The sequence below is a fragment of the Pseudopipra pipra genome, chromosome 12, assembly GCF_036250125.1.
Source record: "Pseudopipra pipra isolate bDixPip1 chromosome 12, bDixPip1.hap1, whole genome shotgun sequence".
Lineage (NCBI taxonomy): Eukaryota > Metazoa > Chordata > Aves > Passeriformes > Pipridae > Pseudopipra > Pseudopipra pipra.
In genome coordinates this window covers 831,453-843,295 of record NC_087560.1, presented here as the reverse complement: position 1 = coordinate 843,295, position 11,843 = coordinate 831,453, and the positions used below count along the sequence as shown (strand labels likewise).

The window sequence follows — 11,843 nt, the reverse complement described above, 5'->3', positions numbered from 1 at the left end:
AATCAAAGCATCACCAGGAATACAAGCTATAGTTGAGCTGGAGAAAAGGTGATGGAAGATTCTAAAAGTGCAATGCTTTCTGTCTTGCAAAAGTGTAGGGAGGAAGATTCAATGCTGTAAAGCTCTTGCTCTGTCTCTGCAACATTTGCATTGATGTCAAGGTGACAGGAAGGAAGACTGCTCATTTTTGTTAAGCATATGTTCTGGCCTTTGTCTTTTCAATCCCATCATTTTTTGTTGTTTAGCTATGGTGAGTCAGTAGATATTCCTTGAAATAACTTGGCACTACAGCAGATGGACTGCAGGGAGTCCAGGTAATCAGGTGAATAAATGCACCATTCATGGTTCACATGGTCTGCATGGGCAGTTTCCCAGAGGAGTCTCCAAGGCTTCTTGCTGTAACAATCTCGCCAAGAGTGCCATCCGTGTGGGCCAGGGAGGAGGGTGTTCAGGGCTCCCTTACCTGCAGGGTGGTGAGGGCCCAGCTACACCCCTTGCTCTGTATGGGCAATTCCTGCTGTTGACAGGAGGAGCAGCTGTTTCCAGCAGTACGTGGGTTCCACAGAGTAGTCTGGATCCTAAAGCAAACTGTGTCTGTGACCTCCCAGAGTACCCCAGAGCACCCCTAAGGTCTGGCCTGGACCATATCCAGACATACAGGCATTACCTCTGCCTTGCTGAGGCTTGGCTGGAGCCATGAATATGGAGATGCCAGGCACAACCACCTATTTTGGAATGGGACAACAAGGAGTGTTAACTGGCCTGTGAGGAATGATCCTCTCCACTGCTGAGCAGAAAGATGACCCACTCCCCTGTACACAGGGCCCAGCTATGGCTGTAATCCAAACAGGTCACATCAGACCCAGCCAGCTGAGAAGTCTGGTGCTGTGTGGTAGCAACTGGTGACCAGCAGCCATGCAAAAACTACCATGGGATCTCCTGTCTTAGTACTGTCCCAATCCTCCTTTGGTCCCACTCCACCTCCTGATCCACAGAATGTAGTCCTTTTCTCTTTTGTTTTCCTTCTCCTTTAAAGATTTTTCCCCTCTTTTTTTCTGTTACTGTTACTCATTCATACACACATGACTACATAAGTTTAGTAATCAAAATGCCATGTTATCCCAAACTAGAGAGGTTAGTTTATCTCTGAATTTGTTTGGGCCAAGTAGGTTGTTTTGGTTTTTACTTGCCCTAGGCTTCCTGTCACAGTAGTCTGTCCATTCCCTGCTGTGTTCACCATGAACGTCTAATTCAGGTGTTGGAAGTTTCCACACTGGGAACTGTGGTGCATTATTTTCAGCATGCATGCTGGAGATTAAACTTTGGTGATGCCTCTGAAAAGTGTGTACAAAATTCCAAATAATTTCAAAGCCAAAAGAATCCTATTAATTGAATTAGATGTTCCTCGTGAAACATCCTTAAGAAAACAAGGGTGATCTGTGGCTGGAAAGAATAACAGAATAACCTTTATGGCATATGTTTACATGCTTTGAACAATGCTATGTGTTGATGAAGCATTGTTCATAACTTGGCACAGACCTCTCAAAGAATGTTGGCCAGAACAAGCTGTTTTTTACAAGAAAAACAACAGTTTTGGATACTTTACAAATAAATGTGTGTTACTCCAGAGAGACCCCACTGTAATTCTCATTTTGTTTGTAAAGGGTTATATAGACCAGCTCCTGTATTCCACTGTCATGGCCCCTTGGGGTTTCACTCTGCACTGGTGCAAAGATACACATTCATTCAAAACCTGAAAACAGAGTATTCCAGCTCAGGTGTATCTGGCTATATGGCATAGAAAACTGGAAAATCAAGGATATTAGTTCCAGGTCTGGTTGACTAAATATTCCGTAACTTGGCAGAAAATTCCATGCAGTAATTAAGCTTACCAAAATATATTGTCTGCCACAAGGGTATTGTGGCAGGTACAGGGTGAAACATCATGTTTGCTTCTGTAACTCTAAAGTGTGCCTTAACTCTTGCTGGGTGAAGAGTTTGATCTGTAGAAAGGGGAATTTGGTGTATAAAATCCACCCAAGATGGCATCTAGGGACATAATGAAAACAGGTTACAATGTATTAGATTCTTTGAAGGGCAATAGACAGTGAGGAATCTGCCAGAACAACGGCTTTTAGTTCAACTATTGTAAAAAAAAAGAAAAAAAAGTCATGGTGTTGGTAAATCTCGTGCGATTGTGCCACCATGCAGTGTAGTTGGTCAGCTGAACACTTAAAAGCCTGTGGAGATGGCAACAGTTATAGTAGAGGTTGTGGAATGTGACTCTGTGTGTATTTTTACCGTAAGTGCTTGGTGAGGTCATACAATAAAACACAGAAACACAAAAGTGTGATTTAAACATATATGGGAATGTTTCTTTTCTTCCTGCAGGATAAATTCCAATGTGAGAAATAATCCCAAACCAATTTTGGCCCTGTGTGACAAAATAGGTGGAGATACAGAAAAAAAGCTGTTGACACAGAGTTGGGTCTGCTCCTTTCAGCTGGGTCAGAAAAGGCCAGTTTAGATTTCTGTCTGTGAGAAGCATGGTGATAGCAGCAAGAAAATGGAGTAAAAGGTACCATAATTAATACAGACAAATTAAGTGAGAGTGCAGGAGATTTTATTGCTGTTGTGATTAACTTAATTTCTCAGAAAATTAACAATAATCCTGCTAGGTAACTCCTGATGCAAGGGCCAGATTTCCAGCTAGTGGGCACATTCGAATTCATTCTGTTCCCATTTTGGCTTCTACACACTATTGGGCTTGAATAAGTAGGAAGAAGGGTAGTAGTCAGCAGCTTGTGTCCAGGCCACGAAGGGAGGACTTAGGGAAACACAGATGTTGCTGTCTTCGTCATAAATTTAGTCATCTTGCAAAGTTCAAGGTTGACTTAATTCAGCCAGGCAGAGGGCCAAGCCAAGAATTCCTGCGTAAGCCCTAACGATTGAATACAGTGCACCAAGTTCTTGTGGCTTGTAGAGAGTGAGAGAGAGGTGGAAATGAGCAATTAGTGTAGTTTCCTGGTAAGAGAGGGCACAGCTAAGTAGAACCCTTTAGTCCCTTTCACAGAATATGGGTTCCTCCTCTCAGTGACCCTTTGGCAAAGTTGGTGCTGAGCTGCCAATTTAGAGATGTACATTATGGATCCTTGCTGCTGTGCAGGTAGTGGCTGATAAGATCAAAGCCCTGTCTGGTGAGGTTTTTACTGTGGTTACAGCATGTGTTTTGCATTCAGAAGATACAGGGTAATGTCCTGGGTAATGGTCTTAGCAGAAATTGGGAGGCTTGAACACTTAGTTAAGGGTTTGAAGGTCTTTGGGTTATCCCAACCTTCTAAATTACAGTGAGGATGGCATGAGAGAGGCAAACTCTCCCCTTCAGCCACTTTCTTCCTGACCAAATGGACATCCAGTGAAGTGGAAATTTCCACTGCTGATGTTTATACTTCAGTGCAAGTGATACTCTATTGGTCAGACTCAGCACTAGGCGAGTTTGGGCAGAAGTACCGGTATGGAAAAGGTTAAACCTCAGAAGCGTTTGCTTCTCGGTCTTCAGATACGTTCCTTTTTACACGTCTTCCTGCTAGAAATAAAGGAGAATCCGGCATATCCTTGTTTGCTGGGCTCGGCGTCAGAGATTGCCTGGAATGCAGCGCTGGAGCCACCAGACGGGGGGGCCCGGGGGGGTCCGGGGCAGGGGGAGCCCCCGAGGGGCCGGGGCGGCGAACACGAGCCCCGGCGGCGTTGCCCATTTAAGCGGCGGCCGCGGTGTCCTCGAGTGTCCTCGAGTGTCCCCGAGTGTCCCCGCCCCGCCCGCGCTATTCCCGGCGCTGGGGCGGAGCGGGGACGGGCCCTCCCCCCGCCCGGATCCCCCGCCCGGATCCCCCGCCCGGATCCCCCGCCCGGATCCCCCGCCCGGATCCCCCGCCCGGATCCCCCGCCCGGATCCCCCGCCCGGATCCCCCGCCCGGATCCCCCCGCGCTCCTTCCCGGTCCCGCCTCCTGTGACACACGGCGGGGCTGCCCCTGCAAGGAGGGGGTACCTGGGGGGGCCTGGGGGGAAGAGACAAAAGTCATCTCTTCAGTGCAGGGACGGGCCCCGCGCCCCTCCCCGGGGCAGGAGCAGCCCCAGCACTCGTGCGGCCCCCGCGGGAGTGGGCAGCGCTGCTCTGGGATGGGATGGGATGGGATGGGATGGGATGGGATGGGATGGGATGGGATGGGATGGGATGGGATGGGGAGGCGTCCGAGCCGTCTCTGCTCTCCTGAGGGCGCAACACCGCCTTCCTCCCTTCCCCCGTGTTTCTTCTTCCCGGGGATTTGGCACTGGAATCTCCACCTGCTCTAGCTTCAAAGGCTGGCTTTTTCCCTTCGTTCTGGTAGATGGGAAACATGCACGAAAAGCGCCGACGTGTGTTCCCTGAGCAGTCCGCCCACGCTCCGGTCTGTGGAGAAAGGGATGGAACGCTTTCCTTTCGCACGAGGGTGTCATTTACTGCACACAAACCGTACTTTGTAAAAGCAGTGAAGAGCCTTTGTCTCACTGCAGAGGCTGTGTAACAGCATAACGTATTTGTATATCCCCTGTAATCAAAGAGAAAAAGAGGGTGTGCTGAATGAGAAATTGGAATTGCCATACTGGATTAGAGCCATCTGCTTCAGTATCCTGTGTGAACCTAGCTGGAAAAAGACACTATGGAGGAAGGGAATGTGCATCTCCTTTTTTTTTTTTTTTTTTTTACCTCCTTCAAAATTACTGCAGTATATTGCTGCACATTACAAACAAAAACCCCAAAAATACTTCAGTAGTTAGCATGCACCTCGGAACCTTAGTTTCTATCTGCTTTTTATTTCAATACAAAGAAAAATACTCCTGTTAGTCACTAAAAATGACATTAAATCACTACAAGTCCACTGGAGTGTGGCAACAAACTAAGTTGTTTATGTATTGCCACGGTTTGTAACTAAGGATAAACCTATCAACAATGCCCTGTCAGTAGTAGAGGAGATGGGGAGAGCAGGTCCACATCTGATGCTTTGAATTTTGCACTTCCCCCACAGTCCTCATCTGAAAAGTAGCAGGTTTTTACCTTTTGTGGAACAGCTTCCCCCTGCTGTACCCTGGAGCACCATGACCTGCCCTCTGCCACCCAGCCACCTTTAGCAGCAGTGGTGTCTCCCTGATCAGCAGCTGCCTGAGTGTGGTGGACATGGAAAACAAGGCCAGTGGCTTTAGTGCCTCTGCCAGCAAAGCTGCATTAGATCAAATGAACATGAGTCACTGAGTTTGAGTGGGCTGGGAGTAGCTGAGACATTCATTTTATAGCTTTCCTGGGTATTAGGGGATTTGCTCCCTTCTCAGGACAAACGTTGTGTTCCTTCCCACCCCCCTTGTTATCACCTCCTTTAATTTATAACGTATCTGCCAGTGGCAGAGAGAGTTTACCTTGGGGGTGAAGAGAGCAAAAGTAATCTCTTAAGTGCAGAAATACCCTCAGCACTTTAAACCACAGCATTAGGACAGGAGTCTCAAGTGTGCATTTGTAATGCTTTTGCCCTTTGCTCTTTGGAGGGTTGATTTGCTCCACAAGTACTTTATGAACCTCTTGAGACTGTGGCACCATGTTATTCTTCAAAAGTGTCTGCTAGTAAATTCCCATTGGATTACAGCATGGGCTTCTGTCACAACGTGTTAAATAACCCTAGGCAAAAGCCATCTCAATAAATGCAAGGCTGTGTGTATGGCAGAACCATACACAGGAGAAAAGTTGCACAGTTCTGAGACAAAACAAAAAGACTGGTGTTGTTTGACAATAGCGAGAAGGATGAGTGCCCCATACTTTCTGAAGTGGACAGGCTAAATTAGTAAGTCATTCAAGGGTAACCTTGTTTGTATATGTTCTGGGGTGTCATCTTTTCTTTGGTTAGTTGACAAATTGAACACAGCTGAACCAGGTAAATTGAGGGCTACATGTCCACAGACCTCTATTTTGCTGGGCAGTATCAGTCACTGCACTCAGACTGGTCATCTCAGGGTGTTGCCAGAGGGGATTTTTCTGCTGAAGTTTGAAGCATGGGGAATTTTGGTCTGGACTTTATGGTCTGTCTGTTGTGAAGCTGAAATACAAAACTATATTTCTGAGTGCAAAAAGAGCTTAACTGCTTAGTTAACTTCATGTGACAGTAAGAATACCTGTGCTGCAGGCCTGACTGATCTGCTGGACTTCAGCATACCCACGTTCTGCCTTTGGTTTCAGCAGAATAACATTGGAGACTTCTAAAGATGGCAAAGTCTTCTGTTTTCCCTTGGTTTCTGCTTTCTATTTTCAGCATATTCTTTTGGGCTTACCCTGCCTGTCAGTTGGTGCCACACTGCAAGGGAGATGAGGAGTACTTTTTGCTCAGTTTTGTCAGGTAGACAGGAGGTTTGGCCTTAGTTAGACTTGGACTGCTGGCTCTTTGTGGTGACAGAGCTTCTCTTGGAGACTGACCTCTTAGTGTGGGCAACTCTGCATGGGTCACCACTCAGGTCATCCTGCTGTCATGCCAAAACACTGAATAGAAGTGATCACTGGACTAGCAGAGGAAACACTAAACCAAATTGGAACTCTTCAAAGGACAACAATTTTCTGGTACTTTCAGAACTCACTTTCAGCAGCTTACACTCTCACTTTTTGCCCTTGGACTCATTTTATAGGGTTTGCTTTTGGACTGTTTGATCAATTCTTATTTTGCCTACTATGAGAAATACATTAGATGTCACTTCTCTGAGTTCCACTCCTTGTACAGCAGATGATCTAAAGACATCATTGCTCAGATGTTTCTGTGCTGTGCTGGTAAGTCCTTAGTCAAGTGGTCCCACTGAATTTGATAGAAGTACAGATGGAAGTTCATTTGTGTTGATCAAACTTTGAGTGCATATTTCACTGCAAATATTTACTCTTCATAATGAGTTGCATTTGAAGCTTGCAATCTAGAACTTTAGGGACTACAGGAGTTCATCAGAGTCATAGCTGGAACATATCTAATGAAAAAAAAAAACAAAATAAAGAGAAGATTATAGCTGGGAAAAAGTAATAAGAGGTCAGAATTTCTTGACTAATGGCAAAATGGGCTGTATGTCCTTTCACTTTTAATCCCACTCTGGAGATAACTAAAGGTCTCAGACTTCTTTTCAAACATATATAGTACCAGAAAGGAAGGGATACATTTTAACAGTGCCTGTCAGTATCTAACTTGTTTTACATGGGCGAGAGACATAAGGGAAAGAATAAATAGATTTTTCTCATATTTTTTTTTTTAAAGCTTTTTGTACAAGTTTAGAAAGGTTAGCTTCATGCTATGGGATGTTTTTGGTTTTGGTATATCTGAGACAGTAATTAGATATGGACAGTTTTGTGAACAAATGGCTTTTAAATATCAGATTTGTTCAAGAAAAATGTAAGTAGTTTTGTTGAGACACTTAAGAAAAAAAAAACAAAACACCCAGTGAAGTGAATATGTGGACTAGAAAATATCTGCCCATATGCACTTCAAATTACCTGTCAAATATGCTCATCTTTCTGCTCTTGAAGATACAATAGTGTTCCATTCACTTGGCCATTGCATGTTCAAAATTCTATAGATAACAAATAGTCTTTGGAAAATAAACTGCAGGAGAGAATGATATATATACTATTGCCTCATTTAACAAGGAAAGATGATTGAAAAGTAATATGATTTTACCCAGGTCTAAAGTAATTTAGTAGCAGTACTGTCTTTGTAAGTGGGCATGTCTTGGACAACTAAGTATATGTTATTTTTAACACTTTAAAGCTTATCCTCTTTCTGACTTCTCTTTTCAAGGTCTGAATGGAAACATAGCCAAATGGAAGCTAGGTGAATTTTGTGAACACAAAAGGCTCACCAATCCACTGTGTCTTCCAATGAAGCAAGTTCCTCACACTGTGTTGAGGAAACACAGGCTGTCCTGGTAACTGAGGTCAGAACCATTAAATATTAACTTTTCAAATACATGGATAGGCCTGTGACTCAGTGTTCTGCTAACTAGGCAGTATTAGTCTGGGGAATCCTATATTTTCCTAGGCTGACTGGAATTTGGCCCCCAGAAAAGAATTTGCACTGACTTCTGTGTTCAGAAAGTGAGAGCAGACATACTCAGAATGCTAAGAATTTTCTCGTTCTGGTCTTTCCCAACAGTAGAGTAGTTTAACAATAGCTGTGCAGAGGATAGAAGTATTTTTAACCTAGGTTCCTAAATAAGGGAGACCTAATGCAACCTTACTGTTTGTCTCACTGCTGTGGAGTTCCCTGGCTGACTTTGTCTGGCTTTAACAGCAGTGTCTGAAACTGGGCTAAACAGCATCATAGGATGGAAGAGACAAACAATTCTGTGACAGGGAGACTATGTCCTGAGCTGTGCTGCAGTGAGGCCATAACATACAGATCCATAGAAAACTGACTCTGTCAGTGTCTCTCATGGAATTCATCGATTGATCTGGAGATTATTTGGTGACAGTCAGCTGTAGCACAGTGCTTCCTTCAATATGCTCTGTGCTGTATGAACTGAGAAGCTCTTCTGCCATGGAAAATAGAAATTTTCTTGTGGAATTCGAAGTGTACTTGAGCTACTCTTAGAAAAGCACTGTTTAGTACCTATGAGTTAAAATTTAAACCCGACTGTTGGCCTAATTGCCCTCAGTGAGTCCAACAGAAACTGCAGTTAGTGACTAACTCATTCCAGGCAGTGATAAGGCACATGGACAGGACTCTGTGTCGCCAGCCCTTGGTAACTGGACAGTGCTTGAGGTGCCTGGAAAGTTCCCGCACAGGAGGAATCTCCTTTGGTACCGTGGGGCTTCCAGGAACACAGGATTTGCCAGTCTGTGGGGAGCTGCTGTTCATGCACAGGCTGGCTCTGTACCGGGGTCTGGTACACTCCTCTCCCATATGGGAGTTGTAGTCTGTGATCAGAATTTTAATACTAATTTAGAACACGGCACATACAACTTCAAAGAGTGTGATCAGGGTGAGATTCCTTGCTTGTGACATCACAAGGCCTCAGTATACCTTAGCTCTCGATGGAGGTGGCAAAATCCTCTTCTGGCCCCAACGCAGGGGGAATTTCATCCAGGAATGCATGTCTTCAAAGCTATTTAAGCTCCTAGAAATTCAGGTAATATTTAGTGGGATTTTCAGAGTTGCATATCTCACTCATCCTCAGCAAAGCAAATGGTATTAAGGTATACAGTGATATTTTTTCAAGTATTGTCTGCATTGTAAGGCATCTGCTGAAAAAAAATGCTCGAACAAATCCAGCTCTGAGTGTCCATTTATACTTGTTTTAGAAATTTGCCTTTGACTTTAGTGGGAAGGGACTGTAAAAAAGACAAAGTAATTGGCATCTGACTTCATTGTGGCACAGTGTGGGTTTATGATTTATTGAGTAGTTGCCTACAATAAGTTGTAGTATAGTTTGTTTATTTGGTATTAGGAAAAACATTTATATCATTCTGTTATGAACTGTCCTCTTGTGAAGGGATATGTTTGTCCCCTCTACAGGCCTTCCTTATCTGTGGGTTCAGGCATTTTCTGGGAAATTGCCATGGCAAGAAAAATTGAATCTCCCCCTCTTCTCCCCCTCTCCTGTCCCTGGAAAGAACAGCCTATGTTTGTGGAAGGTAAGTGCTTTGGGTAACAACTGCAATCAACAGGGTGATAGGTGATAATATTAACAGTGTAGTTTAGCACATAAACCAGATTCTAATTGTACGAAAGGGAAATCAGAGCTCTGTTGGGCCTCCCACTGTCCCACTGCTGACTACTGCAGATTTGCTAAGCCATCTTTGGTAGAGTGAGAAGCTTTTGGTGGAGGCAGCAGACTAAGCCTCAGGATGACCCTATACATTAATTTTTTCCTACTCCCAGCATGGACTTTCAGATGTGTCTCACTCCTGAGAGAAAAGGCTTCTCTTTCAGCCAAGGCACCAGGGGGAGGAGGAGAGCAGCTTTGGGTGTCACTGTGTTTATGTACCCAGATTACTGAGAAACTGAGTAAGAATGCAGCTGTGAGCCTTTAAGCAGCATGCCATGGAAAAATAAAACACAAAGTGTGTATGTGCATGAGGGGAATGTACCCAGGGTTATGCACATTCCAGCAGAGGCCTCAGTAAAGACTGGAATTTTAATTCTCATTTGACAACATTCCACCAAGACAACTTACATTCCCTTCCTGCTTCCCCCTCCCAGGAGATTAATGTATAAAGAAATTGGCTGATTATTTATTCTGCCTTGGCTATAAAATAGCTGGGGAGTGCCAGCACTCCAGAGATTAGCTGGAGTACTTTCGTTTAGTTCCTCATTTGGATTTTCTGGGATTCATTAGTATTATCTATTTTTCTTCCTGTGTATTTTCATTCAAAATCAAGATCAGAAACGTCCCCAGCTACATTGGAATCTCTGCAGGGACTCCTCAAGTTTCTTTTTACAACACACATGGTCCCCCTCCACATGCCTGTTGGTATAGTATAAGGCAGGAAAGAGGTGAGGCAGTGACTCATGTAAGATTAACAGCACAATTAGAGTACAAAACCCCACCTATCCCAGTAGGAACAAAGATCTGGAGCTGCACAACACCTGCTGTCCAGTCTTTCTATGTTTATTCCGGTTTTTTTGGTTCTGAATACAAACATGGAAAGTAGGCCCATGTTCAAGGAATTTGAATGAAGGAAATGTTGGCTTTGGAGCTGACATGAGTGTGAGATCAGGAGAACCAGGCTTTGCACACAGTCATCTGTTAATTTCTGGATTACAAACTATATACAAAAAGGTGCAGAAGTCTGTTTCCTCTGTGTCAGTGGGCCTGCCAGCATTCATAATACCCCATTTCAGCCACATCCGATGGCTGAAATCATCAGTTAGCTAGTCGTGTAGCTGAAATCATAGAACAGTGAGTCTAACCACTTCAAATGAGGATGCTTTTTTCTCTTGTTATAATATTAGTAATTCTAGTAATAGTCACAGTAAAACTTTTTTATTGCAGCAGCTTCTGTTTAGCACTGTTGAAAACATGTGTCAGCTTGGGAATCCAACTGCCAGGGTTTTCTTTCTCTTTCTTTAAGTAAGAAGCAGAGCACAAGACCCACAACCAGCAAGGGGGACGATGACTTAAGTTACTTTTCCATTTCTGTGATTCTAGACATCTTCAGCAGCCAGGAGGATTTACAGTACAGAGACAGCATCTCATGTGCTGGCCCTGCAGAACTGAGCTGGCACTGGGTGCTCAGAAGCCACCAGTGTACTGTGCTTTACCTGACTTCAAGCTTCTCATGCCCCTTTTCCTTGGGTAAATGTGCCAAGGTATGGCTGAGAATCCTTCCTCATAACTTTAATTAGTTCCTAACATAGATTAAGACCTCTGAAGTTGTCCAAAGAGATACAGTGCAGAGATTTGAAAGCTAATTAATGTGGAGGAGGCAGAGCTATTTTTTCCTCTCTGCTTTACACAACTACTATTGAGCTCAACCATGAGCTGTCTCCTAGAGCAGGGGAGGAGAAGCATCACATCATACACCCCATACACGACTTACCTGTGCCAGGAGGGAAGGCTGCTCTGCAGCAATGCCACCCAGGGGACTGGGAGGGATCCTCTGGGGAGGAAGGGAAGCAAACAAGGCATTGATGTGTCCCTGTTTCTGGTGCCAGCCATTTTAGGTGGCCTCCTGCCTCACTGCAGTGGGGCCCACACTGTTCAAGTTCAGTTTTAGGACATTGACTCCCAGAGCTTATAAAAAATGCCCCCCAAAACCCTTAAAGGCATCTCAGAATCCTCACCCCCTGCC

At 44.5% G+C, this 11,843-nt stretch overlaps 1 long non-coding RNA gene across 1 annotated transcript; it reads right to left on the bottom strand.

Annotated features, from left to right (window-relative positions):
* Positions 1-6,580: 6,580 nt before the first annotated feature.
* LOC135420596 (uncharacterized) lies at positions 6,581-11,832 on the bottom strand. Its single transcript, XR_010433622.1, has 4 exons — positions 11,592-11,832; positions 9,073-9,166; positions 7,545-7,621; positions 6,581-7,027 (listed from the first exon to the last, which is right to left on the bottom strand). It is a non-coding gene; the product is annotated as an uncharacterized LOC135420596 (long non-coding RNA).
* Positions 11,833-11,843: the final 11 nt, after the last annotated feature.